At 37.4% G+C, this 19,979-nt stretch overlaps 1 protein-coding gene and 1 pseudogene across 1 annotated transcript in view; both read left to right on the top strand.

The window, feature by feature from the left end:
- HS6ST3 (heparan sulfate 6-O-sulfotransferase 3) overlaps positions 1-19,979 on the top strand; it is a 685,231-nt gene that overhangs the window by 512,973 nt on the left and 152,279 nt on the right. The window lies entirely within an intron of this gene.
- LOC123925255 lies at positions 4,525-5,559 on the top strand (annotated as a pseudogene).

The following is a 19,979-nucleotide window of genomic DNA, read 5'->3' on the forward strand; positions in this document are numbered from 1 at the left end:
AAAATGCACTTCAGAGTCGAGTTCAATAGGGAATACCAAAGTCTTTAGAACGCACGAGATTACTGCTTATCTCCAGGGGGGTGAATGCATTAGAAAACATCATTATTGATGTTCAAAACATCATGGAGTTCTTACTTGAAACTTCTAGGCCTGCCAAAGAGAGGCTTGCTGATTTTTTGTTTAGGTTTTGGTCATTCACATCTATTGCAAAATTGTTAGTCTTCTTGGAAGTCTATTAAAAACAAACAAACAAACAAACCCAACCTAGTCCTTTCATTTACAAGACTGTTGGAAGACTGTCTGTTATGTCAGTGATGAGATGTCTCCAGGAAGAAAATACGATTGTATGCACTGAAGAGTATCATTGCTAGTGCTGAGAAAAACCAGGCATTGTGGATACAGAGTAAAATGAAACTCTACCAAGCACACACAGATCTTGTCCCTTCGATACGTGCCACACGCACATTTTGGTCCTGGGAATTGGGTGAGGATGGCTGGGAAAGGAGAGACAAGCAATATGATGATAGAAAGTAAAGATGTGTCTTCTAACACTTGTTTACTTGTCAGCCTTCTATCATGCTATTCAGGGCCCTCTACAGATTTCTGGAAGGAGATACCACATCTCAGGAACAAAGGAGTGGGCTGAGCATAGTTCAGGCTAGTAAAAGATGTCACTCAGTTTCATTGTTATTATGATTACCACAATTACAATTCAGAATCTGTTGTTGCCAAGAGGAAATTAGATAATGTATAAAACATAGCAATAGATAATCCCCTCCAGAACTTCCAATTTAGACTCCTATTTCTGTGCCTTTGTTCATAACCTGAGAGAATTATGAAGATCATCTTTGGTCTACCTTTGAAAAAGCATTATTAAAAATAACCCATGTGATTTTTTAAAAAGCAAGAAAAATAAATTATAGCAATGGGATGAGATGCCAGGTATAGTTAAAAGTTATACACTGAGCTGAGCAGAGCAGACCACTAATGCAATTAGTAATTTATTCTCCATTCATGATTTCCATTCATGATTTCTCAGGATACTTTACAATATCCCAATTATATCACATGCCCTTTCATTTTTTAAGGGAACCCTCATTTTATTCCTAACACAGATCAAAAGTTCAGATCCGTAAGTTATTAGATAGTGAACTGATCTTCAAAAAAAAAAAAAAATACATTGTTAGAACTCATTCTCAGTCCTATTTCAAACTTCTACTCACTTTGGGACTAGAATAAGGGTCAGGAACCTAGATGAAACCAAAATATGATGGTATGAAAGAGGTGTGTTTGGGGCCAAGGCTCTGGGCTTAAAATAAGGGCTACCATAAATGTTTCTTCTTTTGATCAGTGCTCCACACTGAGCCATTCCACAGAATGGGAGAAAGAGGGACATAAGTGGGGTGCTGGTTGGTTCCTTCAACAAACTGGCTATACTGTTAAACGAGGGCTGATGTGCTTGAGTTCCAAGATTTAGGTGGGTTTTAAATCTTAAATCTCATAGCAAACTGACTGGATTTATATAGATTATACCTAAAACAGTGTCACTGTTGCTCTAAGCCATGTTTGGGATGTCTCTCCACTGGAGGCTAGTTGACAAAACCTAGATGTGTTAGAGCTAAATGGATTACTCTGACTTCCTTTAATGGTGTATGTGTATCTGTGTGTGTGTGTGAAAAAGAGAGAGAATGCATGTGTCTCTATGGCTGTTTTTTTGGTTTTGCTTTATTTTTTTTGTTTGTTTTTCTGGGACATGCTTCACATAGCAAAGCAAGAAAAGAAGAAAGGTAAAATTCAGCCAGCTTTCATATTTATTCAATATAAGCATAAAGAGATATTCTTTTCTTATTTTTATCTATTGCAAAGCAAAATTATAAATATAACAAGGATAATTTTAAAAAGAGAAAGACATCTAGAACTCATTCACTTTTAAGATGGAACAAGAAGGGTACTAAAACAAGAATGCAAAAGTATATCTTGTCATTATTGTTCCAAAAGAAATTTTTGGGTGAGTCTGAAAAGTACTCTGATGTGAGTGCTGGTGGTTTAGAGATGCCATTGGCAACTTTTGCAGAAGGACGTTTTGGGAAGAAGCTGCCTGGCTGTGGTCATGCTGACACCAGAAGTGTTCAGTAGAGTCTTTCAGAATCGTGCATGGCAGTAGATGTGGAAGAAGAAGTGGAGAGAGAGGGAAGGAGGTGTGTCTGTTCTAGAACTCTGTTTTAACAAGGGCGAATTCAGTATTCAGAGTTACCATCCAGGGCGCCTGGGTGGCTCAGTGGGTTAAGCCGCTGCCTTCAGCTCAGGTCATGATCTCAGGATCCTGGGATCGAGTCCCACATCGGGCTCTCTGCTCAGTGGAGAGCCTACTTCCCTTCCTCTCTCTCTGCCTGCCTCTCTTGTGATTTCTCTCTGTCAAATAAATAAATAAAATCTTTAAAAAAAAAAAGTTACCATCCAGCCGGAGGAACGCACCATGACCAGTAGTTGAACTCAGGCTTTAATAAAACAATTAAGAGGCAGTGGCCATAAAGAAACACATCAAAACTGAAGCAACGTCTGACTTTGCAGTTGCATGTAACTGTCACCCACAACAAGATTAAGAACATTCCTGGCATTCTAGAATGTTCAGTTGTACACTTCCCCCTAGAGGTAGTAATGATTTTTTACTTCTGTCACCATTGATGAATCATGCCTTATTACAAATGTTTATAAAAATGAAATAACACTGTGTGAACTTTTTTGTGTGTCTCTGGCTCCTCAACATGATGTCTTATGAGATTTATTCACATTATTTTATGTGTTGTTAACTTGTTTAATTTTTAATTCTGTCTACTATTCTATTTTATGTCACAATTTCTTTATGTTTTCTTCTGTTGATAAACATTTGGGTTGTTTCCAGTTTCTGGCTATTATGAACAAGAATTCTCTAAATATTCCTGCACATGTCTTTTGATGGATGTATGCGCTCGTTTCTCTTAGGACTATGCCTAGGAGTGTGACTGATGGATCATACGATAATAATAGCAAACAGTTTTTCAAATTTGTTTGCACCAGTTTGGCTTCCTCAAGGAAGATATGAATGTTCCAGTTTCTCCACATTCTTCCCAACAAGTGATATTATCAGTCTTCTGGATTTAGCTATGCTAAAAGGAATGTTTAATTTTCACTTCATTAATGATTAATTATATTGGTTTTTGCTAATTTGTTATGTGGATATTCTCTTTTGTATAGTGCCTGTATGTTGTATATTTGCCCAATTTAAAAAGTAGGTTTACAGGGCACCTGTAACTCAGTCGGTTGAGCATCCAACTCTTGATTTAGGATCAGGTCATAATCTCAGGGTCGTGAGATGGAGCCCTCATTGGGCTCCATGCTGGGTGTAGAAACTCCTCAGAATTCTCTCTCTGTACCCCTCTCCCTTCTGAATAAAAAGTAGAATTATCTTTTTCTTACTAGTTTGTAGGAGTTTCTGAGATATACTAATCTAAACTTTTTGTTGGATATTTGTATTATAAATATCTTCTCTTCCTCTTGGATTTTTCATTCTCTTCCTGGTATATTTTGATAAATTAGTTCTTAAATTTGATGTATATTGCTTTTGTGTACTAATTAAGAAATTATTTTCTACCCTAATGTGTGAAGATACTCTGTTTTCTTCTGGAAAAAAAAATTTTTTTTTTCACATTTTGTTTCTTGGGCCATTTCATGTTAGTTTTTGAATATGGTGTGAAATAATGAGGCAAGGGTCATTTTTTCCCTCATATAGATACCTAATTTCTCTAAAGCCACTTCATGAAAATAATTTTTTTCCTACTGAATTTTAGTGGCATCTTTGTCATAAATCAATTGACTGTATGTGTGTGCATCTATTTCATAGACTATTTCATAGTCTTCTGCAAATTTCTTTTCTACTTAGTATATTATGGTTATATTTTTATGATAATAAATATTCAACATAATGTCCTTTCAATGAATAGACAGGATTTAATTTATAGATGCACTAAAATTTACTTAATCCCTATGGCTTTATGAATTCACTTATTAAATTTATTTTCTCTCTTATGTATACTGAATCATTATGAATCTTTATTCCATACAAAAGCTGTAAGAACATCAAGACAATTAAATTTTTAATGAAGACAAGCTCTATTATATACTGTGAAGTGCCTTAACATAGCATCAAAAGAACTGAATTCTAGTGAAAATTCTGCCATTTTATTAAGTCTCAGCTATAATTTTGGCACAATAACACCTACTTCTCAGAGTTATAACAAGAATATAGCACATTAATGGACAGGGGAATGCTTTGAAAAGTATAAATTATTATAAAAACATCTTTTGTTATTGATAAATAATAAAAGCTCGACAACCATTACATCATTTTATCTTATTTGACAAACATAAAGTCATTTGAGCTTGTTCATGAGAAAATGGACCTTACCTGGGACAAGATTCTAATTTAGCAGAGACCTCCAATCTTTAGTAACTTTAAATTATAGTAATCTTTTAAACATTAAGTACATGTCTTATCTCCAAAATTGGAGCCATCCTAAATCTGTAACTGTTGGGTTAATCAAATAAATGATTTCAAAGTTTCAAGAAGTATTTCCTCTGTGTTCCTTGTCATCACCTGATGAGACATGGCAGGCAGACTTGCTCACCTAGATTTCAAAAATCAATGAAGGTGTCTCAGACATAAATTCAAAGACCTGGGAAAATGATGAGAATAAAACAGCCCATAAATTTACTATGGTTGGAGTCAGATAATTATGCATTGCTTGGACACTAGCAATTTCAGCAATGACATTGTAGAAGGATGGTCCTCTTAGACATTTTAGAATGGTCTGCAGGAGACATGATGACCTTGACATCTTCAGACTTTCCAAAGTAGACAGCAACAAAGATGTGTCTGCCTTTGCTCAGTCCAAGGTGTTGGTCCTCACACTTAGCTCCTTGGATAGTTCTCGGGCCTACATTCCTGAGCACCAGGGAAATATGGATTTATTCAGAGCCACTAGTCCCAGTCCTGTGACATTTTAGTTAACTTAGTGTCCTGCTTGTTGCATGTTAGCCAGTGGAAATAATAATCTAAATGACATGGAAACAGTGCATTTCCTGAAATCAAATGACTGGAATTGGATGCAATTTTATTCATAGTGAATGCAATCTATCATTACAAATATTTTGAAAACACAGACTTTGGAAAAAGAGTACATTTTATTGGTGAGCAAGAAGAAGATGAAATACCCACATGAAGTTGCTGAAAAGAAGCAATGTGTCATTACTCAAAGGTGCAGTGTCTAACAGAGTCATGAAATTGTTGAGGGTAAAATGTCACATACCTGCTTTGTTGGGATATCAGTCACTGACCTGGTTCAGTTTTGTGTGAACAATAAGAAAAAAGTGCACTCTCCTTTAGTTTCAGTGAAGGACTATTATGATATGAATAGTGAAACTTTAAGTTTTCCTTGTATCCTTAGAACTAATAGGGTATCTGGAATCATTAAAACCACAGTGAGAGAAGATAAAGTGACTGAGAAACTAAAAATCATTTAACTGTTCTCCCAGAAGAGTTAAACATTTAATTCCAAATTGCAGAGATAACCTAAAAGAAAAGCTATCCACAATTTCCAAAGAATAGGTTGTTAAAGCTTCTTTATCTCATTACCTATTCTCACAACTGTTTGGTTAAGGTGGAGGATGTCTTCATTAGCTTTCTAATTTAAATCCTTAGAGTGCTAATTAAGGAGGGAAAAAATCACAGCTTCTTTGGTGTTTTGTGGTTACTATGTACTGTCTAGAAAAAGCAGAACTTAGATGCAGACACAAAGAGCTTGAAAGTAAAAGGGCTGGAAAAAGATACACCATGAAACAAGTAACCATAATGGATATGGAGCAGTTATATTAATATCAAACAAAGTAAACCTCAATATAATAAGTATCATTAGAAACAAAAGAAGACATTTCATAATGTTAAAAGGGTCAATGTATTAGAAATACACAATCATTATAAATGTGTATACACCTAATAACAGAGACCTCTGATACTTAAAGCAAAAAAAATAATAATAACAGATTTGAGAGGAGAAATACACAATTAAAAATTGTCGGAGATTTCAGTACTCCCCTCAATAATCAATATAACATAACAGAAAATCAACAAAGGTATAAAAGATTGAACGACATTATCAACCAGTGTTACTTAATTGATATTGTAGCACATTTCACTCAAGAACTATAGAACACACATTTTTGGAATGGAATATTCTTTAGGATAGATTATATGCTGGGCCATGCAGTAATTAGATATCCATGACAGAAGTGTGCCAAATATTTAGGTACTAATATACTTCTAAATAGCCCATGGGTCAAAGAAGAAACCAAAAGGGGAATAAAAAATTATTTTGAGTTGAATGAAAACCAAAACAAAGTAGGTAGAAACTATGGAATGCAACTAAGGCAATGCTTAGAAAGAAGTTTATAATTCTAGATGCTTATAACACCAAAGAAGAAAGTTTCCAATCCCAATAATCTAAGCTTCCATCTTAAAAAAAAATAGAAAAAGAAAAGTAAACTAATCCAGAATAAGCAGAAGGAAGGAAATAATAAAGAGTAAAGTAGAAAAATTATGTTTATAAATTACCAAAATTTACTCAAGAAGAAATAAAAAGTTAGAAAAGATGAGAAGAAGCAAAGAAATTTAATTAGTAATTTAAAATCTTCCCACAAAGTCCTGCCTCTCCTGTCCTCAATAGTGCATTCTATCAATGCCTAAAGTGAAAACAATTTTTACAGACTCATAAAATAGATGAAAAGGGAACATTTTTCATCTCATTTTTTTTTCAGGCCAGAATTACCCTGATACCAAAGTCAGACAAAAACATCACAAGAAAAGAAAACTATAGATGGATAACCCTCAAAAATATAGATGCAAAACTCCTTAACAAAATACTAGCAAAACAAATTCAGTGGTATATCAAAAGGATGCTATGCCATGAGTATGTGAGATTTGCCTTAAGAGGGCAAATTTGGTGTTACAGCTGAAAACCAACTAACTGAATAACTATATTAATGGGATAAAGAGCAGAAACCACAATGGCCATCTCAATAGACACAGAAAACACATTTGTTACATACATTTCTGGCCAGAGATAGACAATGGTACCTCTACTTTGGAAAACATTTGGGGAATTTCCTAAAAAGTTGAATATATCCTTACCACACAGTCTTGTAGTTCAAAGTTCCATGTCTAGAAATTTACACAAGAGAAGAAAAAAACCATGTGCACACAAAGAATTGTATATGAATGTTCACAGCACTATCATTCATAATAGTCTCCAACTGGAAGCAATCCAAATGCCTATGAATTTCAAAATGTGGTTTATCAGTACAATTAAATGCTATTCAGTAATAAAAAAGGGAAGAAAACACTGATACATACTACAGCATGCATGAACCACAAAAACATTACCCTAAGTGAAAAAAGCCACACAAAAAACACAAATCTCTATGTTATTCGATTCCATTTATAGGAGATGTCCAGAAAAGGCAAAGTTACTGAGACAGAGAGCAGATCAGTGGTTGCCTCGGTTTGGAGGTTGAAGCAGGATTGAGTGCAAGCAGACTCAGGGGAATTTTTTGGAATGACGGAAATAGTTGAAAACTGACTTGTGATGGCTGCCACTCTGGAAATTTATAAAAATCATTTAATTCTACATATGCAATGGGTGGATTTTATGGTATGTGAATTATACCTTTAAAAAGGTGGTGTAAAAAAGTCAGTATTTTCATCTGTAAAAGAAATGGATATACACAACATTATGTTTGGGTGTGTATAAGAAGTGAAATAATTTTAACAAGTGTTTGACAGAGTAACAGTGAGTCCATGTTGGTCATCATCATCCTTCTCCTCTTCCTCTTCCTCATCCTCCTCATCTTTATACTGAAGCTAAACATCTGTCTTCAAGACTGTAGTTGCTGAAAATAGCAACAGAAAATACTACCCAAGCCAGTATAGACTGGTATCACTTAAAATTCATGGTCTCTAACTTTGGCTGAATGCTCTGATGCCTCATGGTAGTTCTACGGCTCTCACTCAGAAGTTTCTATTCTTTTCACAAAGCTCTTCAAAACCCCAACTCCCTTCTCTCATGTACATGTGAATGCCACTTCCTACTTCATGGAGAATAGCATGTCTATGAAGGGATCCTTTGAAACTATTTCTGCGTCTACAGTGATCTTTCTTTGTTCTTTCTCTTAGTATCAAAATTGCCCCTCCTCCTTTTCTTGGGCAGTTCTTCCGCTGGGTGAAGACCTTTGACTTCCTCAGAATCCTTTTCGGTATTCCGCCATTAATAAACAAAATCAGATATATTTGCCAATCCAAAGCTCCTTTGCATTCTTTTTTTTTTAATCCATTCATACCTTCACTGATGTATCCAACAAATTTTTACTGGATGTCTACATTGTGCCAAATACTTTCCCAAGGAGACGTGATGGTAAGCAAGAGAGAAATGGCCCTTGCTCTCATGGAGCTTATACAGATCAGTAGAGAAACAGTAGTTAAAAATAGTTAGAAGAGGGGCGCCTGGGTGGCTCAGTCAGTTAAGTGTCTGCCTTTGGCTCAGGTCCTGATCCCAGGGTCCTGGGATCAAGCCCTGTGTCAGTCTCCCTGCTCCATGGGAAGTCTTCTTCTCCCTCTCCCTTTGCTTCTCCCCCTTCTTGTGCTCTCTCTCTCTCTCTCTCTCTCTCTCTGTGTCAAATAAATAAAATCTTTAAATGAAGTAAAAATAGTTGGATTAACTAACTTTTAGTTAAAAATAGTTTAATTAACTAACTTTAATTATTAATAAGTACAACAAAGGAAAAATATGGGAATACTAAGAGAACATATAGGGGAAGCTCCAGGGATAGATCCCTGAAAGTTATATTTAAAATGGATTGTGAAGTATGAGTAGGATTTACAGGCAGTTGGAGATGTAGGGCAGGAAGATAGGAAAAGGAATTCCCAGCAGAGGGACCAATAGGTACAAGTGTCCTGAAGCCAAATACAGGAGAATTGCTTAGGTTTGGGACTAGACAGGCATAATTTGAGTCCCAACTCTGCCACTGACTTTGTCATGATGTGGTCATGAGCAGTGAGTGACAGAGCCCATCTGAAGATCTAACAACACAGTACAGTCTTACTATCCTGCACGAATAACTTCATACTTTCCATACATTATCTCACTTAGTCCCCATAGTAACTCTAGGTATTATTACCTTCACTTTGAAATGTGGGGTCAGAGATTCATAGGGCTTGATTCGCTCAAGGACACTGACTAGTAAGTATTCAGAAAGGCTTTACTAAGTCTTTTGGAATAAGTTATGTTACAGTGATTTTGCATACAGCAAGACCTCAATATTATTTCTTTTTTACCTGTTTCTTTCTTTTGCCCTTTCATTTGTCCATCATAGGACCATCATGAATTCACTGAAATACATCTTTTCTTTACAATATTTTTGTTATATTAAGATTTCACTACTATTAAACAGGGATATGGTTAATTTTTAAGTGGCTGAAGGTGTTTTCATTTTCTCTTCACAATCGCTTCTATTTAATATCACAGTTAGAAGGTCATAGCAACATTTTTGAGCTTCAGCTTCTTTGTTTCTGTAACACAAGGGTCTGGTCTAGAGAGTAAGTATGGTCACTTCCATCTCAAATGGGCTGTGAATGTATCTTTCTGAACTTGCATGTAACTCAACTTTCAAAATTTTACTTCTTTATCTTAAATAGTAGTTATATTTTATGCCTTCATGAGAATAAGTAGATGAAAGTCATTCATATAACTATTTCATCTTGTTTCAAGATATAGAATTTGCAGATGGGATGGTGCATCTAGTTAGGTGACTTTTTTATATAGAAAAATTTATGAGCCAAAACATTCCAAGTTTACACTGTAAGACATTTAAAGTGTCTTAAAGGATAATATCAATACATTTTAATTATAAAATGTCATCCATGATGAATTACACCAGTACATTTGCTGATTTTTTGTTATGTAGGATGTCATTTAATCTTGGAATCAAAAATGTCTTTCTCATGCTAAGATAGATGGTCTTTTAAGCCAAGATAAACACCACATTTCCACTCGTATTTGTTTTATTTATGATACAAGATAGTATGGCTATGGATTGTGCATAGAGTAATTTATATTTTGCTAATGCCAAAGTCTATAAACAGCCTTGAATAGGAAGTAAAAGTACATTTCTAAGGCCCTATTTAAACACAGAAATAGATAACGAAAAGTAGCCACTTCAGGTAGATTTTTCTATTCTCTTAATATCTAACTTTAACTTGTAACAAAATCTACTGAAAGGGTCAGTATCCAATTAAACTCTTGTACTAAATGTTGAATACAGAAGCAGTTGCTTCTTTACAGAAAATATGCCTTCTGGAAACTTCTAAAATGCATGTCATCTTTTGAGTATAAAAAAGCACATTTGTTATCCTAGTTCAGAGATAATTGCTTGCCATTAGGTTGGTTGGGACGTAAATTTTCCTCGTTTCTGTCAGGTAGCGTGTCAGCTTCCTAAACTCCATCTCCATCTGCCCCTCCGGTGACAAGCTGAATATCATTCTGCCTTCCGCCAAAATGATAATGACTCGTAAATGTAAATTTCACTGAAATCACACGTGTGGAAACATTTATTAACTTTTCTTTCTTCCCTTTTTTTCTTTTTTAAAGAACAGAGAAATCAGATGGGTTGATTGTGGTTCAGCAACATTATTTTAAAAATCCCTTCCAAACTAATTTGCTTTCCTGTTACAATGGTGTAAACATATTATTGATTTCCTCCCCCCTCCTTTTTTTTTTTTCCCCAAGAATTATACAAGCATTTGGCTGTCAGGGCTTCAGACATAATAATGTCACAGATGAGGTACTTACTGCCTTCCTCTAGTTTGGGGGAGAGACGTAGGGAGACCAGCCACCTGCATATGCCCTTATGCCAGGATTCTTATTTCAAAGTCCCAAAGCCACAATTTAACACCACGGACTGTGACTCTAGGGAAATGCCTTTAATAAAAATGGCTGTAATTTGCAACATACCAACTGCTTTTTGTTTTTTTCCTAATGTTCACCCTATTTGACATGCTCTGTTTTAAGCTATTGGCTCATATTAATTCCTTTTAATCCTTACAAGAATCCTTTGAGATAGATGCCACTATGATGTCCATTTTGCAGATGAGAAAATCAAGGCACAGAGAGGCCTCTCCCACACACTCATGCATAGCTGGTGAGAGGTGAAACCTGGATTTGAACCCAGGCAGTCGGTCAGGTGGAACCTACCCTCTTATCCATGACATGTTGGGTTCATGTTTGTTTGCCTTTTAGCATACTGTCTTAATCCAAAAAAAACCAAAAAACCAAAAAAACAACACACACACACACACACACACACACACACAACCCTAATCACACAGAGTGAGAAAACTGATGATCAAAAAGTTTAGACAACGTCCTTGAGTGTACAATGCTAATGGAATTAAGTGGCAAAGCCTGCCTAGCTCGTACTAAGGCGCATGCTCAGAATGCGTTCCGACATCCTAAGAAGCTCCATCCACTGGCTCATTCCCTGCAGGGCATTGTGCTGCTGAAGCGGACGGGGTAGGAAAACCTTTCAGTGTTACTGTGCCTGCATTCTATCCTATGCCTGGAAGAATTCTATTAGAGGGCTGCTGACCCGGCCGGTGCACGCTCGGTGCTGTGGCCCGCCCGTTCTGGGGAAAAGGGAAGACAAAAGAGGGAGATGAGCCCACAAGTATAACTCGCCCCTGCTTCCCTATGCCTTTTTTTTTTTTTTTCTTCCGGTATTAGGTACATTTGGTATTATGTACATTCAACCTGTTCATCCAGCCTTTAAAAAAAAAAAAAGAAAGAAAGAAAGAAAGGAAAGGAAAGGAAAAAAGAAAAAGACAATGTAGTTTTCTTATAAAGATATGAGATCCTGGCATATTAGTCTTACATTTACCCTTGAGGATAAGAATTCTTGCTGATAAGAAGTGAGCTATAAAATATGGATACCATGTCTCAAGTAGTTAAGGATAAAGCGATAAACATGCAGATGGGGCTATTAATGAACATTAATTGCTTTAAATTAGGTTTTATTGTGCAGTGGGTAAATTGGAAAGTACACATTTGCATTGGTAATAGAAAATTAATTTAAATTCTTCTGGAAGCAAAATATCACCTGATGTGCTAAAACCTGTTATTTGTGGTAGACTTGAAGGAAAACTGGAAGGGCACTGTGTATTAAAGTAAAATAAAATAAAATAAAACAAAATAAAACTATATTAAACAATGCTGGAGCCATGCGCATATATCAGTACCTCCTTAGGTATAAACCCGAGCCAGCTACTGAGTTTGCTTGGGCCAAGAAAGGTCCCAGATGGCAGCTGATTTAATGTTACATGTTTACTGTGCCGTGTCACAGTACATGGTGGTGATGTCATGGTTCACTGTAAATCTAGGGGTTACGTGGGCTCTCAGGCCCTCATTGGATCCTTCCTCCTCCCTCCAGGGAGGACATGTCTTGAAATCTTCCAGAACATATTGTTACCAATCCACATCTTATAAACTACTCAGAGGGACGAATGTGGCTCCCCTTCCCCAGTGGCCCGTTGCTAGCCAGGACCCATCTGGGTAAGGAAGTCCTCCTTCATGCACCTCGTGGTCTCTCCAGCGATGGTTTAAACCTTTGTTTTCTTGTTTTATTTCTGAAGAGTTGGATATACGATTTGGTCGATCTTCAACTTTCCTATGCTTGGATATACTTTTCTTCTCTTTACCACTTAAAATTTTTTAAAAATATTCGTTGTCATTGTTTTGCCCTGGCTCCTGCTCTAAAAGGGATGGTATTTAAAAATGTTAAAATTTCTCTAGCAACCTTTCATCTTAAGGCAAAAGCAGCAGGAAATTGTCATCAGCGTTGATATACTGACTTAGCCAATGGTGCCGTTGTTCCTTACGACAGGGAAGAGGGAGAGAGACAGGGATGGGTCTGGGAGACAGAGCAGAGAACTGAGGATTAAGTAGTAGAGAAGACACTGGTGTGGGTTGTGGAGATGAAATGACACTGGAGATTTACACGTGAGAGCCAGCCATCCGTTCATAGATTATTTTTAAAGCAGTAGGATTGAATGAGCTAACTGAAAGAGTAGATGTAGAAAGTGAAGTTACGAGTAAAAAGAACTGAGCCTCGAGCCTCGGGGCACTGTGGCATTTTGAGGTCTGAAAAGAGAGGGATGAACCTGCAAAAAAGATTCAGAAGAAGTGAGGCCAGAGATGAATGGAAAAATTCGGAGAATGTGGTGTCCTGGAAACCAAATAAAGAAAAGAAAAATTAAAAAAGAATTTAATTTTTTTAATTAAAAAATTAAAAAGAAAAGAAAATTAAGAGAATGGGAATGGCCAGCTGTGTTTGATGCCACTGGGAGGCAAATAAGAGAAGGTCCTTGTTGACCTTGGCAAAGTCATTTTTAGTGGTGTCATAGGGACAAAGTCTGTTTGAGATAGATTCAAGAGACAATGGCAGATGAAAAGCAGAGCTAGGTGAATACAGACATCATTTTCAGGGAGTTTAATAGAAACGGGAATAGAAAGAGGACGGCAGTAGAGGGGAATGTGAGATCAATGGTTTTCAGGTAGGAGATCTACCAGCAAGAATGTATACGAATGGGAACAATTCAGTAGAAGAGAGAAATGATGACGGCAGAGAGAAAGGAAATGCCAGGGAGGGGATGGTATCCAGTGCACACGAGTGGAATATTTTGACCCTAGATCTATCAGGGCAGTTCATCTATGCTTCTCCGATGGGAGCCAGATATATGAATTAAGATGGAAGAGGTTTAGAGATTGGGCTCATTGAATAATGTATTGAACTCTTCTTTATAGATACTTGAATCAGATTTGTTTCAGGTAATGAAATATTTTCTTAGTTCTTTGAATAATCCATTGTCCCTTGGAAGAGAGCCTGTTGTGCCAAATGGATAATAAACAGTTAATGAAAAATAATGTGTTGTGTTGCTTGTGCAGCCCAAGATCTTATAAGTGCTTCTTGCCAAGCATAGCTGTCCTCCTTGGGGACCACCGCACGAATGCTCCGTATTGTCCTATACATGGGATCAGACCCTCCCAGTGCAAACAGGAACCAGCAATGACCTTTAACAGGGATTTCCTGAACACTTAGAGAAAATGAAGGCACTTTTAAACTATACGTAAAACAAAATACAGCACAAGAAAGGAAACATAATTCCTTTCTGGATTGTCTGTGAACAATACATAGAGACAATAAAGTAAATATTGACTAACATTTGGCAGGATGGGAAGTGTGTGTAAACCGCACAAGAGAGTAAAAGCTTTACGTTCTGCACTATGGAGTCAACACATAATATTTACAGTGAAAAACTAAGCAGAAGTAGAAACATGGTATTCAGAAATGTGGGTATAAATGACAAGAAAAATACGGGAAGGCAGCTACTGTGGGAGAGGAAATATTACAGATGCGGCGCGTGGGCTGGGGAGCACTGATTTCACTGTAAGTTTTGTAATACTCTAACTGTTTAAACTATTATCTGTTTTTATTTTTACTTTATTAAGGATTTTATTTATTTTATTTGAGAGCGAGAGAGAGAATTCATGCATCAGGGAAGACTAAGAAGCAGATTCCCCACTGAGCAGGGAGCTGGACACAGGGGTCATATCCAGGACCCAAGATCATGACCTGAGCTCAAGGCAACCCCTTAACCGGCTGAGCCATCCAGACGCCCCCATTATTTTGTTTTTAGATGTTACTTCAATAAAAATATTTTAAAACTGAAAAAATTATAACTTAACGTTAAGGGTTGAATTGTGCCTGTCCTCAAACATTGAGCTTCTGAACCCCATTATGTCCCCAAATTTATGTGTTGAAGTTCTGAACCACATTATTTCAGAATATGATGCTATTTGGAGACAGGTTCTTTAAAGAATGATTAAATTAAAATGAGGCCATGAGGGTGGAGCCCAATCTGAGAAGACTGGGGTATCCTTAGAAGACGAAATTTGGACACAGATGGAGGGAAGGCCATGTGAAGACACAGGGAGAAGACACCATCTACAAGCCAAGGAGGGAGGTCTCAGAAGAAACCAACTGTGCCAGGGTCTTTTTTTTTTTTTTTAAGATTTTATTTATTTACTTGACAGAAAGAGATCACAAGTAGGCAGAGAGGCAGGCAGAGAGAGAGGGAAGCAGGCCCCCTGCTGAGCAGAGAGCCCGATGCGGGACTCGATCCCAGGACCCTGAGATCATGACCTGAGCCGAAGGCAGCGGCTTAACCCACTGAGCCACCCAGGCACCCTCTGCCAGGGTCTTTGACTCAGATTTCCAGCTTCCAGATCTGTGAATCTCACAGATGTCAGTTGTTTAAGCCTCCCAGTTAGTGGTACTTTGTTATTGTGGTCCTAGGAAGCTAACCTGATTGGGAACTCCTGTATGGCAGTTGTTGTATGGAGGACATGGATCCAGGACCTATCTTTGTGATTAAGTATCGACTCAGTTGAGGGCAGTTGCCACTGTCAATCCTCTGGGGAACAGGGTAACTTCTGGTGTGGGAAACGAGCAGTCTTGAAATACCTAAGGCCAGAATCTTCAAGTCATCTCTGCTTTATCTTCACGTTACCTTCTCTGGGTGTGTTCATCTTCCCTCTGGCTCTCTTTGATAAGGGCACTTATGGTTGCTTTTAGGGCCCTCTGGGATAATCCAGAATAATCTCCCCATGCCAAGAGCCTTAACTTAATCACATTGACAAGAACCCTTTTTCCAAATTTACTGTTGCCCAAATTAGGAGGCAATATCTTTGGGTAACCATTGTTCAGTCATCTAGAGGAGGTAGCTAGTATTTTATTGCTCAAAAATTATAGAATCTTCCCTTCTGAAATTTCAAAATGATGTGTTTTGGTCTTAGTTTCTGTCAGTCATTTGCTTTGTAGGCACTTTGTGGACAATTTCATCTGGAAACTCATGTCCTTTATTTCAGGATTTTTTTTTATTGATTCTTTGAACTTTCTTCTCCTATGTCTTCCCGATCTTTGCCAAGGGTTCCTGCCTGTTAGTTGTGCAACCTCCTAGTTCTTCCAGGTGAATTCTCTGGTCACTTAGGCTTTTTCTTGTGTTTTCTGGTCCTTGAACTTTTTGCTCCAGTTCCTGGGAGCTTTCAACTTAGATCCTCCAAATGCCCTATCGATATTTTACATTTCTGATATTAAAATTTTAATATCTAAGAATAGTGGTCCTGACTTTCATAACATCTAATTCTTGTTTTATATCCAGAATATTTTGTCAGCTCTGAGGATTTATTAATGAGTTTTTTTTTAACTTTCCATATCGTCTTTTTTTTCTCCCAGGGACTTTAAAAAATCAGTTTGCTTGTTTTACCTTTCTCACTTACGTGGGAAGATTTCTTCAATGTCTGGATGTTTGCTCAAACTTCGTGGTGAGGTGATGAACACCTATAAGTTGATTACAGTGAGTCTGCTCTTTTGGTGGGTGACTTTCGACCTTCAAGTATCTCTTTCTAAAACATTTTTTCCCTTTAGGTGGTCCTTGCTCTTAGAGTAATACCCTCTAAATTTGAGGGGGGGGGGAATGTGAGCTAAGCTTCCAGTATTGTGGGAGCTCAGTGAGGAAAGGAGCCACATTTTCACCATATATGAGCAGACTTTCACTTAGTCCTTCACGGCCCTCAAATGGACATGTTGTTCCTGAGTTCACATGATCTCATTTAGTCATAGCAGAGGGTCAACATTCCTTCTTTAAGGTGGGGAAAACCCATGGAAACACATGGAACCTCCAATTTCTGAGCTTCTTCTGTTCAGCAGGTGCTCAGTTCCTCAATTCCTCTTGGCTTGGCCCCGTCCCCATTCCTCCCTCCCTCACACACAGACATACAGTGCAACGCTGTTCTCAAAACTTGTGTTGGTATTCTTACTTGCCACTGTGTCCTTTTCCATTCCCAAAAGAAATGTCCTTGTGGGTTTATGCCCTTTTTTATTCCTCTACTGTTTTTCAGAGGTTTTTTTTTTTTTAATCATGTTTCAGGAGTGAACAGATACATGCTTGGATTTAACTTAACCATGTTTAAGCTTAATCTGAAATAACAGTAAATTCAGCATCCAAATAATCCATTATAACTTTAGCTTCATGCCTACCCTTCTTCCAGAACAATGTGAAGAGAAATTCAGGCCTGCCTGTCTTATCTTTGGGAAGCTAATAGTTGGACAAGAATATAAAAAACAGACAAAACCAACACACACACACACACACACACACACACACACACACACACCCCTCATATAAATTGTGATTTTAAGTATAAATTTTTTATAGATTTTATATATTAGCTCTCTTTTGAGCTATATCATCAGAAAGATATATATAAAGCTAAATCTAAATTTGAGATTTTATAAATTAGCTCTCTTTTGAGCTATATCATCAGAAAGATATATATAAAGCTAAATCTAAATTTGAGATTTTATAAATTAGCTCTCTTTTGAGCTATATCATCAGAAAGATATATATAAAGCTAAATCTAAATTTGAGAAAATGCATTTTCTAATTTCAAGAGGGAATCATCCTTCACTCTTTTCTAAATGTATATAAAATCTCTCTTTCTATTATATACTTTCTATTTATATACTCCTATATATACTCAATTTCCAATTCCAAAAGATGTATTTTCTATCTCATTCTAAAGAAAAAGCATTTTGGGTATTTCATTGACTGTAGGGCTTCCTCAAGAATAAAATGGGAAGATGGGCAGGAGCTTTCTCATATTTGCAGAATGAAAGGCCCCAGTTTTTAGAAGAGAAAAAAAAAACATTATTTTTCCAATTCCAAAAAACAGTTTTCCAGTTTCAAAAATGATATAAGATCAAGTCTTCTCCTGGACATCTAGTTCTATAAAAGTGTTTTAAGAAAGCATCACTAGTCACCAGGAAAATACAAAGGAAAACCACAATGGTACATCATCTCACAACTGTTAGAATGGTTATCATCAAGGAGACAAGAGTTAAGTATTGGTGAGAAAAGGGAAACTTGTATGTGATTGGTGGGAGTGTAAATTGGTGAATCCATTATGGACAATAGTATGGAGGTTCTTCAAAAAGTCAAAAATAGAACTACCATGTGACCCAGCAATTCCGCTTCTGGGTGTATGTCCAGAGGAAATGAAAAGAGGATTTCAGAGAGAGATTGGCACTTCCATGGTCACTGAGGCATTATTAACAGGCAAGATATGGAAACAGCCTAAATGTCAGTGGATGGAAGTTTAGGACTGTGGTATACATACAACTGAATATTACTCAGCATGAGAAAGAAGTAAATCCTAGTGTTTGCAACAACACGGATGGACTTTGAGAGCATTGTACTAAGTGAAATAAGCCAGGCAGAGGGAGATGAACATTGCACAGTATCACTCATATGTAGAACTAAAAAACAAAAGTCAAATTCATGAAAACAGAGTAGAAGCATGATGGCCAGAGACTAGGGGAGGGAAGAAGTGGGGAGAGGTTGGTAAAAGGGTACAAACTTTCAGCTAAATAGGGTCAGGATCTAATCTATATCATAGTGACTAGAGTTGACATCATTGTATTGTATAATTAAAAATTTCTAGGGGTGCCTGGGTGGCTCAGTGGATTAAGCCGCTGCCTTCGGCTCAGGTCATGATCTCAGGGTCCTGGGATCCAGCCCCGCATCGGGCTCTCTGCTCCGCAGGGAGCCTGCTTCCTCCTCTCTCCCTGCCTCTCTGCCTACTTGTGATCTCTCTCTCTGTCAAATAAATAAATAAAATCTTTAAAAAAATTTTTTTCTAAGAGAATAGAACTTAAATATTCTCATCAGAAAGAAAGAGAGAGAGGGAGGGAAGAAGGAAGGAAGGACGGAAGGAAAGGAGGAAGGAGAACAAAGAAGGAAACACGAGAGATTATTATAAGGCTAAAGGAAGTTTGGAATCAGATTTGGAAATTGGTCTGAAGCAGCTTGAAGGACTAACCTCTCTGTCCAGTTTTCAAAAACAGACCACATGGTTGCTCCCTATAATGTCACTTTTTTTCTGTATAGGTCTGTACCTTCTTTAGATTTTGACTATGAATCCACCTTACTCACCAGTGCAAGTGCTGGGACAAGCCGGCCTGGCTGGGTAGCTCATTATCATTGCCCACGTGCACAAAGCGCTGTGCTCTTGGCCACCATAGAGGGTCAGGCTGCCTTCTAATGAGTTATCCTGGTGTCACTTACTAATCCCTGGTCCAGTCAGAACCACCTGCACAACACAGGGGACCCAGGGCTGCTTCTTGGCACAGAGCTCTGTATTAGTCAGCTCAGGCTACTGTAACAAAGTAACCCAGACTGACAACAAGCAGAACTACTTGAACCAGAAGCCAACTCTCAGGGTGTAAACACCATCACCGATACACTCAGTGCAATGTTCAACCCCATTACAGTTCCATTAAGCAAATGTATTTTTACTGAATTGAATGCAGTTAAATTGTCCAAGATAGGAATGCTTCGCATCAATTACAGGTAGTACCGGGCTCAATACATTTCCCTGACAAATTGCTTTATGATTCCCATTCCACCCCAGGAGACAAAGGCAACTATTGTTTTTTTAAAGTCCCCGTTCCCGGGTTTTAGTTGTCTGCCTTGAAGTTTTTGAGGTCTAAGTCATAATTTTCTAAATTATTTATGATTGTGTTCTTCAGAAAAGACCAAGAAAAGTTGACAAGTCTTGTGAAGTCAAGATAAATGACACCTTGTGCTCTCTTTCATCTGTAAGATCCATTACTCTGTCAAAGGAGTAATTTAGATGGCTGCGATTTGTTCCTCAATAAGTTATTCTGATTTTTCCAGCACCCTCTCCTAGGGCATGGTGGTCAGCAGGTTGCATTGGTTCGAG

This window comes from Meles meles, chromosome 14 (genome assembly GCF_922984935.1).
Source record: "Meles meles chromosome 14, mMelMel3.1 paternal haplotype, whole genome shotgun sequence".
Taxonomy (NCBI): domain Eukaryota; kingdom Metazoa; phylum Chordata; class Mammalia; order Carnivora; family Mustelidae; genus Meles; species Meles meles.